The 24,725-nt window shown below is 35.7% G+C and overlaps 1 protein-coding gene and 1 long non-coding RNA gene across 10 annotated transcripts in view; both read left to right on the top strand.

Annotated features, from left to right (window-relative positions):
* The window catches only part of LOC149502616 (uncharacterized), a 40,968-nt gene extending 36,155 nt beyond the window's left edge, over window positions 1-4,813 (top strand). The window contains exon 3 of the long non-coding RNA XR_016323280.1: window positions 3,784-4,813. This is a non-coding gene — a long non-coding RNA (uncharacterized LOC149502616). The remainder of the gene's footprint in view (window positions 1-3,783) is intronic.
* Window positions 1-24,725, top strand: part of klar (klarsicht) — a 326,898-nt gene that overhangs the window by 212,164 nt on the left and 90,009 nt on the right. The gene's annotated exons all lie outside the window — the stretch shown is intronic.

The following is a 24,725-nucleotide window of genomic DNA, read 5'->3' as shown; positions in this document are numbered from 1 at the left end:
ACGTTAAAAAACTCGCTCTAAGCACACTTTTGAGACTGTGAGATGCAACATTAATATTTGTACAGTTAAAAATTTCAAGAACTACAAGTGTTGCATTAAAAAATATAAGTTCACCAGCGTATGGCAATTTCAAGCATATTCACATTACTACACCGATGAAGCCGCTGGATTCACTTCATAATACATACAATCGCCGCAAGCGAAATCGAATAAGCTTTTGTAAACTTTGACCTTGAAAATGCAACCTTTAATTACGTTATCACGTTTCATACTATTGTTATTCAGTTTTATGCCGTGCATGAACCTTCGACGCTGGTTCTAACCTTGAAGATAATAATTGGTGGTTTTGTTAACATTTGGTCAACAGAGAGTTTTTAGGACATGTAGTTCGAATTGAGCAGACCAAAATGCCAAGACATCTATGGCAATGGCATCTATGGAAAACCAGAGGGCCGCAGAAGTCGTGGCAGACCCAAACTCCGATGGTTAGATGGCGTAGAGCACGACCTCAAAGTTATCGGTGTCAGGAACTGGAAGGAGAAAGCCCTGAACAGAGTAGTCTGGAGAGACATACTGGACCAGACTAAGGCCCACCCTGGGCTGTGATGATGATGATGAACAGAGAGTTTATAATTGAAATGAGATCGAATCGTTACGTTTGTATATTTCTACAGAACCGTTGATATATAGTCTACTAAATACTAGTCCATATAGACTGTACCCTTGTGCCCCGATGGTTAAACTAAAGAACGGATATTTTGAAGGTGTGTGTACGATCCGCATGAGGGAACACACATACTCCACTCATAATCGAACGAATGCAATTTTTGTAACATATCATCTTATTATGAAGGGACGGTCTAGACTCTAAGGGGACCGACCTACCGATAATCATCATAGTCAATAACATTGTCACTTATTACCGACAGCTTATAAATAAGTTGCTCGGTCCTAAAATACTGTTTTTGAGTGAATCAAACAGCAGCGCAGCGAACTAGAAATAGTACTCACATTAATCACTTTCATTTTATTCATTATCAATTCTAGGTATTGAGTTTGAAAGTTCAGTTTGGCATAATTACTAAATTTTTACTTTGCATAATTGTCGGTAGTGAGTGATACTGTAAACGTAGAATAGGTGACACACGATTTATATGAACAAAGTAACCTAAAACATATTATTAAATTAGCTATTGTTACGGCGGAGCGTGTCGTGCCGATAACTCGTTATCTTTGGAATTCACATATAATCAAAATTTGTATCAACACAAAATATTATCTTTTAAAACCTCACTGTCATTGGTATGTCAGTGACGAGTAGGTACTCTTATACTGATATTAAAATATAGGAATGATTTTAAAAATTAGTGAACTAGACATAAAATAGATTCACTTAAATATGCACTTAATTATGAAAGAAGCACATACAAATGTTAAGAAAACCTAAAATCTGTCTACATACAATAAAACAGTAACGATATACTTCGAATATGTTGTCTTGTCGAGAGAAGTGGTCCCTTATCACAAGTATCGCTTATCGCACTTATAATATTATTATCTCGCGTCAACACGGAGATAAGCCTTGCATGGAATGTGCAGTTTTTTCAACATTCGCAGTAAAATTGGGTTAAAGCTCTATATAAAAACGACAAAGTACAACATGATGGATTATATTTCTCAATGCGAACGTCTTTTGTTAATGATTTGTATGAAAGAAAAAACCTTTTATTATGTAATACTTACTGGTGGTAGGACCTCTTGTGAGTCCGCGCGGGTAGGTACCACCACCCTGCCTATTTCTGCCGTGAAGCAGTAATGCGTTTCGGTCTGAAGGGTAGGACAGCCGTTGTAACTTTACTGAGACCTTAGAACTTATATCTCAAGGTGGGTGGCGCATTTACGTTGTAGGTGTCTGTGGGCTCCAGTAACCACTTAACACCAGGTGGGCTGTGAGCTCGTCCACCCATCTAAGCAATAAAAAAATTAAAAAAAATACATGCCGGTTTTTCGTTCGTATTTTATTCGTCCGCGCTTGGCTGATATTTGTAATTTTGTACAGTTTTTGTAGCCATTTCCAGGAAGATTTATCTCGCGTAGAACCATAAAACCATGTACCGGTGGTACAAACTCAACAACCAATTTATAATTCGTTTAGTCCAAACGAATGGGTCTGGAATTTTCTAGTTCATAACTAATCGATTCACGGCCGTTATTGAAACTAGTTGTTGGAACATTTGTATTATATGCTGCGACCAAGGAATTATTTTCTTAACCTTGTTACGTCTTCGATTTTTGTATAAATACTGAATTAGCCTTTTCTTTTGAACAGTGCGTTACAATGATCTTATAAAACAAATTTTCTATTGTTAATCATTCGTTTCTCAAAAGTTTTCATAGTTGCATTGTAAATAAAATGTATTCTACATAAAGAACAACCCACTTGAAATCTAACAATACTAAAGTTACGAGACAAGTCGTTATTTTCAAATTATGAGGGAGGGGCTGCACGATTAGTTGCTTTGTCGAGTATTAAAAGGCCACTAGGTAGTAGTAAAATATGTTTTTATGTACCATTAAACTACTCATAATTCCTTCGTTCGACACAATGTGTAATGTCGCTTGGGCGCCAAGGGCTCTCACAAATGTGCTGCTACTGACGACCAGTCACCGTCCTCGTCGAACCCGTCGCTTGCGACGAAGGGCTCGACGAGCGAATTAACCCATAAACACACCCCACTAAGTTTCTCGCCGGATCTTCTCAGTGGGTCGCGTTTCCGATCCGGTGGTAGATTCTGCGAAGCACTGCTCTTGCTAGGGTCAGTGTTAGCAATTCTCCGGTTTGAGCCCCGTGAGCTCACCTACAAACGTTAGGGCGAAGCTGAAATAGACTCTCAAGGCTATCAGCATAGGTAGGAAAAAAAAACTGACGACGACAATCGTAGAAATCCGTCGGCGACCGCCAGCGATTGTCGCCGTATCGCCTACAGTCGTGACGATAGTCGTCAACGTGAAGCATCGCTAGTCTGTTAGTCCTAAACCGTGGGAGGCGCGACATCTGGCAAGCCTAATATGTTATTGAACGTTAAATTTTGATCGTAACGGTCAGTCTAAATATAGCTAGTTATGGACTAGCTTTTTTATCAAATCGTATTTTCATGTGTCGCTCTCTTAACATATTGCGATAGATAAAAAATATCGATCCTTCAGGCGTTACATTGTAATAGCTTTTGCCCGCGACTCCGTCCGCGTGGAATAGTTATTTTGGCATAACGCTAAATTTTATCTCCACTTCATTTACGTAGAAAGTGAAAATATTTTTGAATTATAGAATTTTAAGGAGCTATTTAAACCAATATTTTGAAACATTATTTATTAGTGCTCCACTTGGACCTGGCCTTACCTAATGTTATATAGCCTATAGCCTTCCTTAATACATGGGATATCTAACACTGAAAGAATTTTTAAAATCGGACCAGAAGTTCCTGTGATTAGCGCGTTCAAACAAACAAACTCTTCAGCTTTATAATATTAGTATAGATTAGCATTAACATAACAATGCTGATTGTCTTGTTTATCTATGTAATTTTAGTACCGTGAGATAATGTGTAAAATTACTTAAGGAAACAGGCTTGGATACGAAAGAAAAAAATATTTAAATATACTTTGCTACAGAGCCTATAAAGCTAATGTCTAACAAAACTTCGCAATTATGAAACCAACAGCATAAACATTGCAAAAACTAATCCTATTATATTCACTAATTAGATATTATTTTGTCCACAGGTAAAGACAGATCTTTTTTTAATAATCAGCAATGGGTGTAACTCGATTAATACGTAAGTGAGATTATTATAATTGCATTATGTGCTCAGCTTGTGTTACAGCCGACAATAACTCATTGTGATACTTTGAGACAGATCAGAGATAACTCACTTGGTCTGTCAGTTGATAATGAACTTAATTTTAGTTTACTTAAAGCTTAAGTTCTTTATAGACGCCTATGACATAAACCAGAAGAGCAATTATTTATTTCAACTAAGTATCATATGACGTAATAGTGAATCTTTTTGACGCGGTTGACGGTTACTAATGCTGACTGCGCATCCTGTGTCACAGATTTTTAACAGGAAATAGTTTGACTAAATTACTTGGAATTTCTTTGGTCTTTCAACTGATTACTATAAGTTCAAATATCCATTTGAATCCTCTGCATCTTTGTACCGAATAAATTTAATTACTAATATTGAGTTCGTGACCAATTGGTATCAGATCTCATATCATGATGAAATTACAAATTCGACATCGTGCCTTGTCCTGGGTTTGTATAGATGAAAATATACATAGATCGCGGTTATGATATCAGCAATTATTATGTTTAAATAGTTTGCCAGTCACGCAGCGTAAGCTAAAATAGAAAAACAATTAAAAATAGTTTAGCGAAACAATTTATTTGGTTATATTATAAAGCTCGACACGATCACCAATGAGATCATAACAATATTAATATCAGAGTCTTTATTACACTCATCACTCACAATTTAGTTGTCAATCCACAATTAGTGTACGTTGGTCTAATTCATACGATTTATGATATTATTAAAGTAATAGCTGTAATTGAAAAATGCGGAGAAAGTTTTTTGGTCGGCTTATTACGGGTTTGATTTAACAGGTTGCCGACCGACGGTGCGGATTTGTACATGTCTTATTTGGATAAATATTTTAGGCTACCACGTAATTATACTCTCTCTATATTCGTTCGTTATCTTATTACAATTAACAAAATCGAAATTAAATGTAATTAGTTTTTTTTTTTTTTTTTTAATACTTCTTTATGTTATATATAACACAAGTTTTTTTCTCGAGTATTTATTTCTCTTTGTTATGATCGTTTAACCAAAAGTCAATATTCTAGTTCTTCTATTGAATTAATAAAATATTATAGATATTATAGTTGATTACTTTCAAGCAATTACTGTTTTGTAATTCCACCCTTCTCTTACCTATATTACTTCTTTGTTCATTGAAAACAAAATTTATTGTTATATCGTAAATTTGAGTTAATTCTTTCATGATGCCTTTATAATATAAATGAAATGTATTTTAAAGGTTTTCTCGTCGTCGCAATTCGTATTTCAATAATTAGGTCATCCCTCTGAAAAACCTGCGGACTACTACAAATCATATTTTGTCACGTTTCATATAAGTGGTACTCTGTACATCACTATCACTACATAGTACAAAACAAAGTCGCTTTCTCTGTCCCTATATCCCTATGTATGCTTAAATCTTTAAAACTACGCAACGGATTTTGATGCGTTTTTTTTTTTAATAGATAGAGTGATTGAAGAGGAAGGTTTATATGTATAATAACATCCATTAAATAGTGGAGGAATCAATAATAAATTACAGTTTCCGAAGCAAACCGAGGGCGGGTCGCTAGTTTAAAAATATACTTTTCATCTTATTTTCTTCAAACGTTATGTAACTTGTCGAAATTCGTAATAATATAAAAGTTCGCTCGTTGTCGATAATCATTGAAAATGGAACGGAAGATGTTTTATCTGAAGGGTCATCTAGCACTTACCGGGTTACGCGAACTCCTATTGTTTTACATTACATTATTGTAGCGATGCTTTTATCGATATCTAAAAGTGCTATAACCTAGGGTTGTCAAAACCATAATCCGAACGGAATATTATTTGATTTATTTACCCTTTTCTAAAAAAAAAGGCATGTAATACGCTTTTAATTATATAAAAAACCAGTATTACAATTTGCCCAATCTCGAACTTAAGTCTTTTAAATTGAACCGTGAATAATTACGAAAAAAAAAGTATTGTAAAATAAACTCAAATAAAAACACCTTAATCCTATTAGCTTAAGAATTACCTACATTTAATATCTGCTATAGATTCTTATTCGATAGTAGACGCATTCGCGAAGCAGCTAGCTGTGAGCTCTTAGGTCTCTTTTGTAGACGCTCTAGCAGTTATTAGCAAATCTCACCCCTCCTGGCTCAGCCCATGCTCGCCCACCTTTCCTGGTGAAACGGAAAAAGCCTTGGAATCTCCAGTATTCCTTTCCTGGTAAAAAAACAACCTCTTTTCTTTTCGACGCGCTTTTCGGCAAGTATGTACGTTTGCGTGTATATAACGGAATCTTTGAACGTCGTCTTCACCGACTACAACACTTAACATTAACTTGGAAATTTACACGAAAGTCAAGGTCCGGTGACAAAACAATCTATACTAATATATAAATCTACAGTGGTTTTTACGGATGTTCCGTTATGACTACTGAACCATGCATCCGATTGACTTGAAACTTGGTATCCATGCAGTAAATACATGTACTTAATGGATAGGCTAATATATATGAGTGTTGGACTCCCTACACCAGTTGCTGCGTTAATGATAAGAATCTTTGTGGGGGTAAGAAATAATAGTGTTAATTTTAAATGCCCAGCGAAGCGGACGGGTACAGCTAGTAATTTTATAAATTCGCTCTAATGCCCATCGGTAAAAAAGAAAAACCAGTTATTGTCATTTCGGTTTAATATTTATTATTTACTATTTAAGTGGTTTTTACTTACTAAATACATTCATTCTCAATAATATAACTAAAATCAATACTGGCAAATATATCAATAATAGATTGTCATTAATTTACCGAGGAATTTTGAACAGTTTACTACTAGACATCCCTGATCTCGATATCAAATCGTTTGATCTCGGATAATGCACTTTTAAAAGCATGAATTACCTACGTAAATATTCAAAATGCCAAAGGAAGTTTTGAATATAAAATTGTATTCTTTCTTACACATTGCGATGGCGACTGACCAAGGCTTTCCGGACATATATTAATAGTTTTTTTAGATTAATCGATATTATTATTTGTGATCGTAAACCATTGTATGTATTCATTGTGGCTACGAAAATGAGACGAAGTGTTACTCAAGTCCGCATTCTTTTGTTTTTGTTACATCCACTAAATTACATTATCATTAAAGAAGCGTGTGCCCGCAAAATTACACACACGTAAATGGTAGTTGTGTTTAGTTTTGAGTTAAACGTTAAAATTATAAGACTAGGTGTGTAACTTTTTTTTTTAAACAAATAGGCTAATTCTTTAGTTTAGGCTGTCTGGTGTAGTGGTAGGTCACACGGTCACTACACAAGGAGGTCGCGGGTTCGAATCCCGCCAAGGGAAGGTATTTGTATGATAAATATAAATATATTTCCCAGGGTTATGGATGTGTCTTAAATATATGTATGTGTATAATAAAAATCTTACATTTAGTTCCGTTATCTCGTACCTGTAACACAAGTTCTTTACGAACTTATCACGGGACCAGTTAACGTGGTGTGATTGTAAATAAATAAATAAAATAAAAAATAAAAACTCTTTAGTGGTTTAATAATCATTAATATCTTAACGATGATTCTGTTAGTTTCACAATATGCTGTCGCGATATTAGCCCGTACCGTACTGTAATAACTCGTTCGATCGTCATCTCGCACATTAAGTTATATTCAACGGCCGACAATTATTGAGCTGTAAAGGAATCTCTCTCGTTAAGTCTTAACGAGCTTACTGTAGTTAACAGTGTTTCACGATTACGTATATTTCTATCGGGGGCTATCGTTTCTTATTATTGCTACCGAGAGCGGAATCTAAATTATTAAATTAATATTAAGTTATTTAACATCAGATTGAAATTGTATCAGAATCAGCCGCATTACTACGGAAAGACGACCCTCGGTAATTTCCACTTATTGGTCGTAAGTAATTCGGTCTGAATGGTTTTTATACGTAAGTGAGATCATAATACTTTTTACTCGTAAGTTTTAGATTCATGCTTTATGTATCTTAAAGTAAGTACAAAAGTCTTAATGTAGCGTAACTATTAATTTATTCTCAGTCGTATGCACTCTTGGCAGAGTGGTCGTGGTCATCACTTGGGTTAGTGGTGCGCTTCACCAGACGTCGCCATTCCTCGCGTACCGCGGCCCTTCTTGTGCACTCGTTAACGGGACCGTTTAGAGCTGCCTTTATTTGGTCGGTCCATCGTAATTACTATTAATTTATAAATAAGAATTATCTAAGCAAATTTAAATTATACTTGAACCGGATGCTGCTCTTTAGCATTTTTAGAATCAGAAAATTTTCTATCGATATATTTATTAAAAAGAACATCTTAATTATAATACGGGTTGATACGATTTATTACGAAATATCGATTAATTAGAACGAAATTTTAAAAAAATCGATTCGGAACTTTACTAAAATTGTTGACACAATGAAGATAAAGTGCACGTGTGTGGTCTTGTTTATTTTAAACCTGTTATGTTTGGTCAGTATTTAACATGATTCGCCAGCAGCTCTCACACGCTGGCGTGACCCATTTTTTGGGTCGACATTATAAGCGTATATCCAAATATTAGGAAAACAGTTTAGGGAAAAGTGATTTGTTATAAGCCGGTGCTTTTGAAGCGGTTTTTGGAACTCAGTATGTCTTCCACAGCTCTCTACTTTTAGTTTACGAGGCGGCCGAAATAGCTTTGCGGTGATGTCTTGTCGTCTTAGCATAGAATGAAATAAACAAACGATAGATTACTTGAAACTTCTTCTTCTAATTCTTCTTCTTCTTCTTCTAATTCTTCTTCTTCTTCTAACGAAATACAAACGCATGTTTATAAATTAGACGAAGAAGAAGAATTAGAAGAAGAAGAACTGTTCTTCTTCTTCTAATTCTTCTTCTAATACAAACATGCGTTTGTATTTCGTCCATTGAACTTTTGTTGATTATCAATATTCGATAGGCAGCGCATCTCGTTTGTAACAACTAATATAGTATTTTGTAGGTTTATTACGAACTGTATTTATTCAGTTGAAGTCGTCGTGGCCTAAGGGATAAGACGGCCGGTGCATTCGTGTTGAGCGATGCACCGGTGTTCGAATCCCGAAGGCGGGTACCAATTTTTCTAATGAATTACTTACTCAACAAATGTTCACGATTGACTTCCACGGCGAAGGAATAACATCGTGTAATAAAAATTAAACACGCAAAATTATAATTTGGGTAATTACTGGTGGTAGGACCTCTTGTGAGTCTGCGCGGGTAGGTACCACCGCCCTGCCTATTTCTGCCATGAAGCAGTAATGCGTTTCGGTTTGAAGGGTGGGGCAGCTGTTGTAACTTACTTGAGACCTTAGAACTTATATCTCAAGGTGGGTGGCACATTTACGTTGTAGATGTCTATAAGCTCCAGTAACCACTTAACACCAGGTGGGCTGTCAGCTCGTCCAACCATCTAAGCAATAAAAAAAAAATTATAAAAAATTGAAACTTTGTTAATTATCAATATTCGCTAGGCAGTGAGTGCATCTCGTTTGTAACAACAAATATAAGTATTTTGTAGTTTTATTACGAGTTGTATTTATTCAGATTGAGTTTTAAAACTACAATTATCTATTGATACTATATTTCATACATGCGACGATAATTGTTGGAAAGCGACTCCGGTATTATCATTAACATACAAATACAATCTTAAATTGTAAATAAGGTGCAAAGAAAAGACAATCAAACAAACAGGATGTTTATTTTCTAGATTTAATTATAATATAAATGGATTCATATAGAGTATTGTCTAATAACATACATATCTTTAAAGTTACATAATAAGCTCAGAACCATACTTATTATTTTGTGATAACTATCGAGGAAACATAAATTATTTTCGTTATCAAACATTCAATGAGAGAATTGAATCACAAATATCAATAGTTTTGTTCGTCGTCCCGTGTCACGCGATTTTAGAAAGTATTTCAACCTAATTAAATGGTCAGAGTTTCATGAATGACTCACTGAAACTTCGAATTAGTTTGATTGATATTGAGTAACTGTAAGAGGTACGTTTATTTCCTTTACACGCTTTACTCCAAGTGATCATGGTTTTGCGATTCGCTTACTACTTTATTTCAACCTTTATGCTTATGCACAAGATCACGGCTTACATGTCAGTGGATGGATACCGGATTCCATAGAGCATCGTGAAAATCGCCAGATATAAAGGCACTATCCTACCCTTCAAATTGAGGTTGATTGAGGTTGAAAGATGGTAGGCGTGTTGGAATAAGTGCTACCAGTGAACTCCTTCTTGTCGCTTCCAACGACAGACGTGGCAACATTTTTTTGTTTCTTTAAACTACACTAGGGAATGAGCTAACACTATTACAATTGTATTATATATAATAATATCATAATACAATACTAACAATTTAATACAATACCAAAAAATAAATTGTAATTTTTGAATAAACACAATACACGCCTACTTAGATAGTAATGCTTCAAAGGCATATATTTATAGTAAGCATCATATTATACTTTTTAAAACAGTATGACTCATATTACGTTTAACAATTTACAACACTACTTTTCAATCATACTTTCATAATGCAATTACCCGATAAATCACTGTTATTACAAGAACAAAAGCTTCTTCGCGATACAAAAATCACTAACAAATAACCTCGTTTTGTAACATGATATAATAATGTAGACAGTTGCAATAATATAATTATGAAATCCCCGATAACTATAAACTTGCGTACAATAGCTATAGTTTTAATGTAGGGCAGTCTATAAATTATACTCCTTGCGTGTGAGTTCTTCTTTATTTTAAAGGGGTCCAAGGTCGCTGGAAATGTTCCAAACATCGTTTTTAGTTTTATAAGATCGGTCGCTTAAAAGGTTTGTTACTTCATATTAAAATTGAAGGGCTTTTATTTATTGCACTAATATCTATTAACTTGATTGATGAAATATTTTTTTTGTTTGCAATAGTCATCTGATTGGATTAATCGAGTTTTGTAAAAGCCAATTGTTACCAACCGGATTCAAAGGACTTGTCAATCTTTTTTACTTTGTATATTTTTAAAGATTCTACTCTTTCGGCCTAAATAATGAAAAGAGATCTTAGATTCAATAAAGTCCCAATTACTGTATTGTCTGATAATTGTTATGCAGGCGTATAACAATTATCCGAAGAATCATTTTCAAATACTTAAATTTTAAATCCGAAATCATGGTTTTAAGCGTCGGTTCTGTGAACAATTACGCACCAAATTCGAAGCTATTGAAACCTTATTTCTTAACTCTAAATGTCACATTAACACTTTTAACACATTTTGTAAGATATCGTACTAAATTTCTAATAAAAATACATGTTTCTGTGAAATTGTCTCCAAAATCACCTAAATTTCAAATAAATTTTAAAAGAACACGCCACGTGCTTTCTTCTGTCCGCTTGTGCGTAGGTGAAAGTGGACCAACAAATTGCTCATGATTTCATGGTATATTATCAAAACATCATAAGGTACTCAAAAGAGGTGTTATTCGATTTTGATAGCGCTATTACTGTAATATCTCGGTTAGAGAAATATCTTTTCTTCGTAAACGTTTGATGTCCATTGACACACATAACGATTCGGGGTAATTTATATTACGTTTTAAATTAAGTTCGATGTCTGTGTGTGTAACGGCTTCTTTCAATTAATTTTTAATCTTCTAATAATTGTTGTGTCGACATAAAACTTTGAATGGTTCTCACAATAATGCGATCACAGGATATACTTTTACGGGGTATGATGAAATTACTTTTGAGATACTAGGTATGTCCTATCCCTTTGAAGATCGTATCTAAATAATCGGGGCGTCGCGAACTGCCTTACCTCGATTTTATTACTGGTGGTAGGACCTCTTGTGAGTCCGCACGGGTAGGTACCACCACTCTGCCTATTTCTGCCGTGAAGCAGTAATGCGTTTCGGTTTGAAGGGTGGGGCAGCCGTTGTAACTATACTGAGATCTTAGAACTTATATCTCAAGGTGGGTGGCGCATTTACGTTGTAGATGTCCATGGGCTCCAGTAACCACTTAACACCAGGTGGGCTGTGAGCTCGTCCACCCATCTAAGCAATAAAAAAAAATCTAATTTTACTGAATTTATAAACCAACGCTCTGTCTATCTACGCGTTAAAATTGTCTGTCTCAAACACCAGACATATTTCAACCATTATCAGTTTCGTTTATCACTTTTCAAGCACATATATTGTAACTCCATTAAGATTTTCCGTTAAAATGAAACCGATATTTTCTACCTTACGTCGGAATAGAATAACAATAGTGAATGCAATTTGTATCTCTTTTGTTGTGGACGTCAGCTTGTTAGGCATGTGTTGGATTTCCAAAGCCCTTCATATGCATCACATTCACAATAGTACTCGTTTTCTTTAGCCCGTGGAGAAATGCGATGTAAATCACCACTCACGATTATCAGTATATCTGTACTGAACGAATAAATCCGAACAATTCATATTTAAATATACTTTCTTGGAGAAACAGAGTGATTATCCAAATCATTTAAGGTATTATAATAAGGAACTAGAGGTTCCGCAGTAGTCGAAATTCGACTATAATTAATTGGAATTGTAAGTTTGTACACTATTGTGATTGTATTTTATACTTCTATAATCACAAATTTCGCCAAGACTACACTATAAAAAATATTAACAAAAACAAACAATTTATAATCTATTCTCAATTTGACCACAGATCAAGAACAAAAGTTTGACAATAAATAGTATGCATGCGTGTGTGCGTCAAATACATGGTATGTAGTGTGTTTAATGTTTTCTTTATTGATTTAATGTATCTTTTATGCATTATTTAAAAAATTTTTTAGCATTGTGCACTTCTTCTCTATATTCTCTATAAGTGTGGAAAATTTCATACTCCTCCGTCCGCGCAATTTTCGTAAAAAGGGATACAAGTTTTTGCTTCACGTATTAATGTATAGATCATGTGAATTAAAAAAAAATGAAATCGACATGGAGGTCAGACTGAATTTGAAAAGTAAATCATGTACCTACTAGAGTACTAGGGTTTTTATGGTCTCGGATAATTCAAAAGGCCTCTTGTAATACAAGTATTTTGATGGATAATGAAAGATGTGACCTCCTGACAGCATAACACTTCGGAAACTATTAACCATAGTTGAATATAACTGATTATTTCTTACATACTGACGTATATCGTGTTATCTAACGATTGTGAAATGACAGTTCGATATGACATGTTGACGCGGGATAATCTCGCTGGTGATCCATCATGTTACGATGAATTGGATTTCACAGGACATTGGAAAGTCGAATTGCCGAGATCAAAGAGTTTCAATAAAATAAATAAATGATAAGATGGATTGTATTTATTAAATATAAAATGTATTACGTATATCGGAGCAGAGTTCATCTATACTACCTGGAGCCACTGCGTTCATCCACAGTGCGTTTCCAAAGATATTTTTGCCACGTACCATCCGGCTTTGGAATGAGCTTCCCTCCACGGTTTTTCCCGTACGCTATGTCTTGACTGGCTTTCTTCAAACGAGGCTTGTGGAGTGGCTTGGCTCTGCCCCTGGCATTGCTGAAGTCCATGGATGACGGTAACCCATCTCAACAATAAAAAAAAAAGAACTACTCACCATCAGGTGGGCTGTATGCTCGTCTGCCAAGGCCAATAAAAAAAAACATCGTACATGATCGAGGTAAGGTGTAGTTGCACATTTAGAAAAGGTTGATAGCAAATTTTTAAGCCTATGTCGCTTAATATCCGGCCGTGGTTAGCTACAAAACATCGATGTGAATAATTCCGAATAATCATTATAAATAAATTAAGGGTAGAATCCTAACTATTATACACCCAAATGGTATTGCCTATTTCTGCCATGAAGCAGTAATGCGTTTCGGTTTGAAGGATGGGGCAGGCATTGTAATAAGAAACTGAGACCTTAGAACTATTATCTTAAGGTAGGTGACGGCATTTACGTTGTAGATGTCTATGGGCTCCGGTAACCACTAACACCAGTTGCGCTGTGAGCTCGTCCACCGAAATGGCTCGTCGAAATTTGAAATATTTTCTCTGTCTCTAATAGATGATTGATAAGTGATAGATTTCACCAAATCATGTCCGTGATTATGCCTCATTCATACAATTAATCAACATCACGAACAACGTGATATAACATCAGCGTACATGTGGTCATTACGATTTAGCTTAAATTTTAATCGTTAAATTATTCAAAAATATATTTCAAGCAAGTCAACTTTTAAATAATAATTCATCAAACGTCAGTGATCGGTGCTTAAATAATCAGGTAGCTTCGATTATGGCTTCTCTCGCAAATATTAGGCAAAATAAATAGTATACCGAATTAAATGGTTGAGATACGCTTAATTTATATTATTTAATAGTTTGACAGAACAATGGCCCCGATTGCGATGTTGTAATTTTTAGGTAGCTATCTCTTCGATCTAAGATCACAAACGAAGATCTCGTAAAAGTAATTATTTGACGGGTTAATCTATACTAATATATAAATCTACAGTGGTTTTTACGGATGTTCCGTTATAACTACTGAACTGATTGACTTGAAACTTGGTATCCATGTAGAAAATACATGTACTTAATGGATAGGCTAATTTTTATATGAGTGCTGGACTCCCTACACCAGTTGCGGGGGCGTTAATGATGAGAATCTTTGTGGGGGTGAGAAATAATAATATTAATTTTAAATGCTCAGCGAAGCGGATGGATATAGCTAGTCTTGCATAAATGGTGATTTCATATAAATTTAATAAATAAAAATTCCTACGGATTTCCTAACCCGCAGGTATGTAGTGTAACAGTATATTCTATTAATGTCAAGTTTACTTATGTCATTTGAGTATTGACGAGACATAGCGATCGATTAATACAAGATGCAATGCATTCATATTTATAAATGTATTTCAAATGTGGTATTGTAGGCTTGGTGGAGTGATGATCTATGTTTTTTTTTATTAGTGAGGGATTATGGCCCAGAGGCATCTCCAGTTTCACCAAGACAGGTGGGCGAGCAGAGGCTCAGCCAGGATGGGTGAGATTGGCTAACAGCTGCCCGAGCGCCTCCAAAGGAGACCTAACAACTCAAGGGCAGCTGCTTCGCGAATGAATCTTCTACCGGATCGGAATCGCGACCTACTGAGAAGATCCGGTGACAAAACTCAGAGGGCTGATGTTTAGGTTAGGTTGCACATCGAACTCTTAACCGTGTTCCACGAGTACGGTGACCGGGGTTCCCTACTCCTAGTGTTAGAGCTAAAAGCGTCGAATGCAAGTGCTATTGGATCTGATGGATCCGTAAAGAAGTGTTGAGAATCGTGATCAGTAGAGAGCAAATGGAGAAGCCTATGTCCAGCAGTGGACTACTATAGGCTGATGATAATGATGATGATGATGAAATGCGGTATATTCTTTCTTTTCAATATTACAATCATTATTCCAACCGGACAATACTATACCGGCCATAATGATTTACTGTGTTCGTGAATTCGAATGTATCTCAATTTATGCATTAAATTTATACGACCAAAATGAATGCATATCTTAGTAAATTTTGCTCTTAAAGTAAATTGATTTAATGTTAAAAATTAAATATAATATAAATATTTACTTTTTAACACCATTAAATTAAATATTAAACCAATATCAAGAAGGCACGATAGATATTTCGAGTAATGCCAATAGTAGTAATTTCAGAGGCCATCCATGACGCTTCAGATCTCGCCAGAACAGTAAGAAGATTTTTATTATACGTACAATGGCAAGTGTAAATGCGCAAAATGCTCTAAGCAAAAAATGTTTTCAACTTTCATAATAGCGATATCATTATTTATCGTTAATGTATTCATTAAGCGAATGAATTTTAAACTTTTGGAACGATTGGCCTACTCCGTGGTGCCATTAAAAATATTTTTGACGCTTTCTTCAGAGTCACGACGCAGGGCTCTCTCTTGCTGCTCAACTCGTACGAGTCTACCTCTACATAATATAAGTACAAAATATCGTCATTCAAAATAATCGTTGTCTACATTCTTAATCGGTGTTGGGTAGTGACATATTCCGATTTAAAACATAGAACAACTATCATGTCATTTAAATGAGGCTTGTACTTCACATCTCAAGATGGGTGGCGCTGCTTGCATCGATGTCTATAGACACACAGAATCATGTCCACCTATAGCGAAATCATAACAATAATTAGAATTTGAATTTGTCAAAAGCCTGATTGGTTACCTGCTAGTAGCTGAATTTGGCGTGTCTATTTGTTTTATCAATATGAACAGATTTCATTAAATAGATAGCTAATAAAAAAAGGGAAATCTTGGAAGGTTCAGACCACCAAGGTCAAATTTTGAAACTTTCAACTTTTCCCAAATGTTTTTATTGGCTATTAAACAAAGTTGACCTCTTTAAATTCTTAAATATTCAGATCTCACTTAATTATTCCGAATAAGAATAATTTAGATGACTCGTTTAACTGTTTTAAAGGTAGGCTGTATTTTTATTTTCCATTCATTCCTGAAACATCGTTCATTCGTATATTTCTATAGGTGCTTATTATCGTATTCTGTACAGTTCGATGTGGGAATGAGTGATTTGCTCCATACTGCTTCGTTTTTGTATATTTCATATTGATTGTTGATATCCTTTTTTTTTAACGCTGGGGAATTCGTTTACGGATACCCGGTCGAGAGGGGTAACAGATCGGGTTTTGTCGGACTTCGGCGCCTCCAGAGAAGAAGTGGGAGAAGAGGAAGACCAAAGTCATCCTCTTCTTCCAATTCCTTGATATCCTTAAATATAAGGAAAATAAAAATGACTAATAACATTTAAAAAAATAGACGGCTGCGTTTGTTTCGCCTATTCTTCTCAGGACAGTTGCAGATTTGTGGTACCAGTAGGGAAGTAATATATTTTGACATTAAATTTGCTATCAAATGTAATCTTATGCTCAGCGTTTCATTAGTATACGATACATTCTTCTCCAAACATGGTTCTGATGAATTTTAAGCGGAAGCTTATAGTGTCTCTGACATTGCCAATATCCGCGAGCAACGATAACCAGATGACAGAGGTATGCCTCACCCTTGTCTTAAGCAAATTGTAATACCAGACAGAGCTACTTCTAGTAACAATAAAGTACATATTGAAAACTGAAACCATGAAGCTAACAAAATTTTCGATTGGCACTTTTTTTTAATTTATTGTACCGAATAATAACTCTTAAAGTAATAGTTTAAGGTGTACATTACAAAAACCCCTCACTCCATTTCAAAAAGCCTTCCTAAGAAATAATAATAATTGTCTATTATTATAATAACAGCAAACTTACAGAGCAAGGCGAGGTCGAAACGTTTTTTCTTAACCTTGCCACATAAAAAATGTGTATCAAAAGAGTATATTCTCGAACGGAAAAAAAGTAAACGAGATCATGGTCGTTTTTTGTTGTCTTTCAAAATAATAGGGATTACTAGTTAGTCACGATCGTTTTTAATACTAATAGTGACGTAACATGATAGTCTACCAAGATATTGTAGCGAATTTTTTACTGGTAGGTATACTCTTGTGAATCCGCACGGGTAGGTACCACCACCCCGCCTATTTCTGCGGTGAAGCAGTAATGAGTTTCGGTTTAAAGGGCGGGGCAGCCGTTGTACTGTTAAAACTGAGACCTTACAACTTGTCTCAGGGTGGGTGACGCATTTGCGTTGTAGATGTCTGTGGGCTTCAGTGACCACTTAACACCAGGTGGGCTGTGGGCTCGTCCACCCATCTAAGCAATAAAAAAATAGATAAACATATCAGATCGAGGCGACGGGGTAACCTCAAGCCGCCATAGCCCGAAACATGTTTTGTCGGATCCCCGGATCTACTCTCTGTGTTTTTAGGCTCATCATGCACCGGTCACAGTCTTAAGAAACCAGGAGAATGTTAAGTTGAAAATACGAATTAAATACTTTTCTTGTCTCCTAATACAGAAAAAAAAACACGATTAATTCAAACTATATAAAGTCTCATAGCGTTGTTGGGATTTTGTTAGTATTCTTTTACGATTTACGTTTAGCGAATGATTGTTGCGTCTATTTCTTAGATGTATCTTGAGGTGGCCAAGAAAATGAATAAATGCGTTTACTTCTTCAAATACTCATTACATTGTTTTTAATTATTTTACAAATACGAAATTGAAATGCGCGTCCATCTTTTTTCTTCGTGTTATAATTTTAAATTTTGACAATTGGTGCCACTGTTGCGTTTCCTGTTTTTTGATTGGTTCGTGCGATATGACGTCATCGTTGGCCAATCACAGCCATCAATGTATTACGTGACGTGGATTCGTTAACAATGATCAACATCAATTATCTAATTCACTGTTGAAATTACGAAGTAAACTAAGTGGAAACAGTTTTTATTTATTTATTTTAATCTAACAAAAACGTTAATTTGTAAACTGTCAACGAAAGCCGAGAACGAAACCTTAATCTTCCACAGAAACAAATATAAAAATAAAAAACGAACGTCTCGTAATCTTTTGTTGTGAGATTAGAAAGCTTTATTTCAGATATTATCTTTAAAAAAAATACAATGCTGCGATGATTTTTCACAAAACACTTTCACGATAATTTAATGTCGCCATTTTAATTATAAAACCATTCCCACGGTATTACGAAGCTATGCATATAAGGCAGAATAGCATAAAAATGAATTCTGACGTAAGTAATGAGTAAAATTGTTGCTTGCGCTATGTAAATCCGACCATATTGTAATCGGACACAGCTAATAATGTTACGTCAGTATTACTAAGCGCGTTTTTTATGTGCTTTTACATAGTATTTTAACTACTCTTGCTACGTTGTACAGGCAAGTATGACCACTTTTATTTTGTGTATTAAATCACTGCAGAAATACAACAGTGGCTATGAAGCATCAGAGTTTAAGTAATAGTAGTTTGGTAGCTAAAATGTTTAGGTTTACGTCTTATTCAGAATACCAGTCTATGGGCTCGATAACAACATAAAAACAAATAAAATAAACATACTTATAATAAACCACAAGTCAAAGTAGAGCAGTTTAAAAGAAAACGACGATAAGATGATTTTGGGGATGCTTAAACGACAAAGGGAAGATCTTCCACCGAGCGGGTGATATTTGCTCGGTAGAATGTTATTGTTCGGAAATTGTATATATGCGAGCTTATCTTGAAAATGTCGTAAGCGAGATTCAGTCATCTGTCAAAATATCTTGTGTTCTGTGATAGCTACCGCCACAATGATCTTCCACTAAACGGGTGAATTTGCTTGCTTGACAGTCGACATGTTGTCCGGAACTTTATACAACACGCAATTTTATTTTGATAATGTTGTTAACTCGATTCAAGCAATTGGCTAATGTCTTCTGTTCTATGTTAGCTACCGTTACAAACCTCTTTTGAATTGTCAACAAAAACTGCTACAGTCTAATTAGAAAAGCGACGCGTGAACACAGTGAACACGAACGAACAAACTGACGAATTAAGTACGAGTTATACGTGAAATGAAACTGTTGTTACTGACGGATGATATGAAATGAGTAGAGAGTATAGTTTTTACTGGTGGCAGGACCTCTTGTGAGTCCGCACGGGTAAGCACCAACACCCGGCCTATTTCTGCCGTGAAGGAGTAATGCGTTTTGGCTTGAAGGGTGGGGCAGCCGTTGTAACTATACTGAGACCTTAGAACTTATATCTTAAGGTGGGTGGCGCATTTACGTTGTAAATGTCCATGGACTCCAGTAACCATTTAACGCCAGGTGGGTTGTGAGCTCGTCCACACATCTAAGCAATAAAAAGAATAAAAAAAAGATGCATTTGTCATTAAAATTCTCTAACCTAATAGTCGAAAAAGTACAAAATGCATATAGGCATATAAATTAATCCTCAAGAGTATTTTTTCAGTTTAAAGTTAGCATTTGTAAAAGCAGATAAAGACAAAATGATTCCCATATCACCTTTACATTCCGTTTAGAACTTGTTTTCTCTAGTACCCTGTTCACGAAAAGTGTTTTATTCCACTGAATCCTTATTCTGACCTTATTATTAATTTTAGAAAAAACATATGTAATATACAGAAAAAAATACTAAGCAAGTCTCTTAGTAACTGAAATCCAGTCCTAAAATCAAGGAACCTAGAGAAGCAATATATTTTTATTCGCTTCACACAAATAATCTGTATTGGCTATTTCCTTAATTTAATGCATTTACCACTGTCACGACCGAACATTAATTGTTGAGCAACTCAAGTGACGTAAGTCCATTACGATTCCGAACAGAGAGATTAATTCATCGAAAAGTCACGAACAACGCGTTACTGGCCACTTTGTACGATACTGAGATAAAAATATGCGAATCGTTAGCCGTTCCAATGTGCCTTGCCAGGTAGCGAAATAATTGTGTCCTTCAAGATTTCAATGTCATTTCACGGTTAAAATGAGACCACTCGAAAGTATAAGATAAGCGTTCACGAAAACAACCAAACAATGATGCAATGATGAAGCCGGAATAGCCCCTCGAAGCTATTGACAATGGGTAAGGCAAAACAGAAATTTGTTAAACTAGTTGTGGCCCACTGTTTGAAATCCGACCCTAATGACTGTAAATTTAATCAGTCAATACTTTAAGATTTAGATTCATTTTAAGTGCTACATCTACTCTTTTGATTTCATGTTGGCCTTTCTGTAAAGGTTGGGAAAATACTGGTTCCATTTTTTTTGGATGACAATTCAATTTTGTTTATGTCCACCAAACAAATAAAATCGGTTGATAAACAGAGTAGATAAAGGTACTAAAAACTGTACTGTATTTGCCTATTTACAAACACCGCAATGTATTATAATGCAATGTTATTATCCGCTGACATCCGGAACCTAAAGGCGTGAAACTCGGAAATGCATCAACCAGCTGTCTGCCTTCTCTTTAGAATACGAACTCAATAAATAAATGCTCTCTCATCTTACCCAATTTTTTCGTCTTCTTTCTCGTTCGCTTTAAGTCGTGTTAATGTTTACATTGCATTCTGTATTTGACTTGTAGAATAAATTTCAATTTTAATTGTAATTAACAGTTAGTACGCGCCATATAGCAAGGTGAATGTAATATTTCCGAGGCTTTTGTAAAAATTGGATAAATGAATGAAAAATGTTTGAGAATGAATTTCGTCTAAAGAGTTTCTCGAGGGCTTATAAATACAAAAGTGAAACCTTAAGCTTTCGCATATAAAATACCCCTAAAAATGAAAAATCAAAATAATGAACCGAATGGGTCTGGTTTTGAAAAGTTATGCTATCATTAATTTACAACGCAAGTTTTGCTTTTGCTGATAGTCTTGATAGGAGTTTGGGATATTCGGGTATTTGACATCACAATATTCATGACGTCACCCACTTAAAATCTCAATTTTACGACAGCTTTTTCCAAATGGATTTGTAGGATATTGAGCTATTCGTGCAGACTTTCAATATAGCGTTAGGGAAGCTAGTACTTAATATTTAAGAAATTACAAGAAAGAAAATAAATAAAAAAGAGGTTATTGTTTATATTATGATAATGGATGTTTTAAAGCCACAACTGCTTCGTTAGATAAATTAAATGTTAAATACAAAATAGTTTCGTCAGGATATAAAGCTAAAGTAATAAAATCATTGCATTGTCAACGAGTTTTCAAATTAATCGGACGTCTTAAATTTGTGTAAATATCATTTAAAGATTATAGATTAAGAGATAAGTATAGGTCAAGCTGATAAAATCGAGTTAAAAACAACTTGTTTTGCTTCCAATCTAGTTCTGAGAGAATATTCAAAAATAACTTTTTAATTTTTTTATGAAATCGTAACGTTTTATTTATTTCGATCCTTAAACGTGTTCCGACATCCGTTAATGCAGGTGCCACCACCACACCTTGCCGGCCCGAGCTTGATGTGATACAGCTTAAATAAGGAGTAGACAGATGCAACATTTTTCTGATTTTTTATTGCACTGATTTGTTTATTCGTGTACATAAGAACATGAACTCAGAACACCCTAAGTGATTTCGGGAACTTAAAGCATTGTATGGCGCTGACCGCCTCGGGACATGAGAAGAATAAATCATAAATAATAAATAAATAGATGAGAACAAATCACGTGCGATCGTCCGTCTACAATTTAGGGAGTCTATGTTATGTGTTAGGGTGTCTACGTTATGGGTACCTGAGACTGACATACATATACCTTTTTGAAATAAATACGTATGTAGCTAATAAACACCCAGTAGCAGTAAAGAGCAAACAAACCTTTCTATCACACGAATGTTTGCCCTATTGAGAATCGAACCTTCTGCGCAACAATCAGGGGTGATAACTACTCCACTACCGAGTCAGTCTAGGAATGAAGTTATCAAATTGCTATATGAGTTGCCCAGGAAAAATATTCTCGATTGCATTACCTTTTTTTTTATTGCTTAGATGGGTGGACGATCTCACAGCCCACCTGGTGACAAGTGGTTACTGGAACCCATATACATCTATAACTTAAATGCGCCACCCACCTTGAGATATACGTTCTAAGGTCTCAAGTATAATTACAACGGCTGCCCCACCCTTCAAACCGAAACGCATTACTGCTTCACTGCAGAAATAGGCAGGGTGGTGGTACCTACCCGTGCGGACTCACAAGAGGTCCTACCACTAGTAATTACGCAAATTATAATTTTTGCGGGTTTGATTTTTATGACACGATTTTGAAATTGGAATGTTTGTTGGCTTTGCGACAGGAATTCGCTGGGTGGCGACAAGAGGTTCTTAGGTGCGTAACTATAAATACTAATACTATCTAAATAAATATATGCTAAGTCGCCGATGGCAATATTAGCTTTGAACAAATTTCTTTACAAGTTAATAAACGTCGACTCACATTACATTCTCGTTAGTTACCGTTGCGTAACAACAGAACCGCAAATATTTTCGCCGGCGTGTTAACTTTCGCGCTTTCAGTTTTTTTGACGGAGAATTACAGAGCTCGTAGCTTATCCGGCGGTCAGTAACCGACAGTCTAACGGGCTCTGAAACGTAAACTTAGATATCGATGTTGCTATTCGAGGGAATATGGTGGTGGTAGGATAGGACGGGTATTGGTGATAGGACCTCTTGCGAGTCCGCGCGGGTAGGTACCACCACCCTGCCTATTTCTGCCGTGAAGCAGTAATGCGTTTCGGTTTGAAGGGTGAGGCAGCCGTTGTAACTATACTTGAGACCTTAGAACTTATATCTCAAGGTGGGTGACGCATTTAAGTTATAGATGTCAATGGGCTCCAGTAACCACTTAACACCAGGTGGACTGTGAGCTAGTCCAATCATCTAAGCAATAAAGAAAAAAAAAATTCGTGCTACGTTGAAAACATTGAAACACATCGTATAGCTGTGTACTGGCATGCTGATATCCATGAACCGCAATGGTATTTGGTGGGCCGTATGCTGATTTGTCTTCTAAAGCATTAAAAACGTACAATAAAAGGGAACCTTCAAACCGGAACTCATGATTGCACTGCAGAAGAAATAGGTAAGCGGTAACCCTGTTTGCAATATAAATATCAGTACAAAATATTCATCATCTCAGTCTGTCTACTGTCCACTGCTAAACATAGGCCTCTCCAACCGATGTCCAGTGCGACCGGTCCGTTGCCACCTGCATCCAACGTTTGAATGTATTGAAACATTTATATGTCCCTCGTCCTTACGGATCCATCAGATCCAATAACCTTTGCATTAGACGCCTTCAGCTCTGACAATAGGAGCAGGCTTAGGTAACCGTACTCGTCGAACTCGACAAAGAGTTCGACATGCAACCTCAACCATGAATAAGCTCGCTAAGTTTCTCGCCGGATCTTCTCAGCGGGTCGCGATTCCGATCCGGTAGTAGATTCATTCGCGAAGCAGCTGCTCTTTGAGTTGTTAGGCCTCCTTCGGAGGCGCTCGGGCAGCTGTTAGCAAATCGCACCCCTCCTGTCTGAGTCTTTGCTCGCCCACCTGTCCTGGTGAAACTGGAAAGGCCTCAGGGCCACCAGTAAACTCTCAATTATAAAAAAGAAAAACATTTAAATGTATTCAATTGTGCCAAAACCAACTCTGAATTCATTGTAGCTTACTTGTATTAGTGTAAAGTGACACCGAAACGATACATAAACGTTTACCTGGACAGGCCGCGTCCAGATGGAGTGCAATCACAATTAATTCAATGCCCAAATTACAGTCTAGAGCCCAATGACCGATCGCCCAGGGGCTTTTGGAGCGGAGTGCCTATGCAAACTAATTTGTATATTCAGAGAAAGCGTTTCAAAGACTGATAGTACCTACTCTGTATAATAATAGTTTGTCTGAAAATCGTAGCTTCATTACGTTCTAAATTAAATGTCTTTGAATTATACTTAATTTTGACAATTATATTATTTTAATAGTCAGAGTGAACAACATCATATGTAGCGCCCTTGTTATGAAATAATACACTTTAACGGATAAAGGATTTAAAAAAAAACATACTGAAATAATGAAAATTTTATTTTTGTTGTGATTGTTCAATAATAGTTTGATCGGTGTGCTAAATTGTTGTAATAGATTCAAAAATATCACCGATTGTCTTTCACATGTGTTAATACAGAATTACATGATGTGGTAAATGTAAAATTGTGTGCGTGTGTGTCTGTGGACCTCTTTCACCATTTAAACAATTCAATAAAAGGAAACATTACCTATGATTGATCTAACGGACGT

The sequence above is a fragment of the Bombyx mandarina genome, chromosome 07, assembly GCF_030267445.1.
Source record: "Bombyx mandarina strain Sakado chromosome 07, ASM3026744v2".
Classification (NCBI taxonomy): domain Eukaryota; kingdom Metazoa; phylum Arthropoda; class Insecta; order Lepidoptera; family Bombycidae; genus Bombyx; species Bombyx mandarina.
The sequence above is the reverse complement of the archived record's forward strand: the minus strand, read 5'-3'. Positions and strand labels throughout refer to the sequence as shown.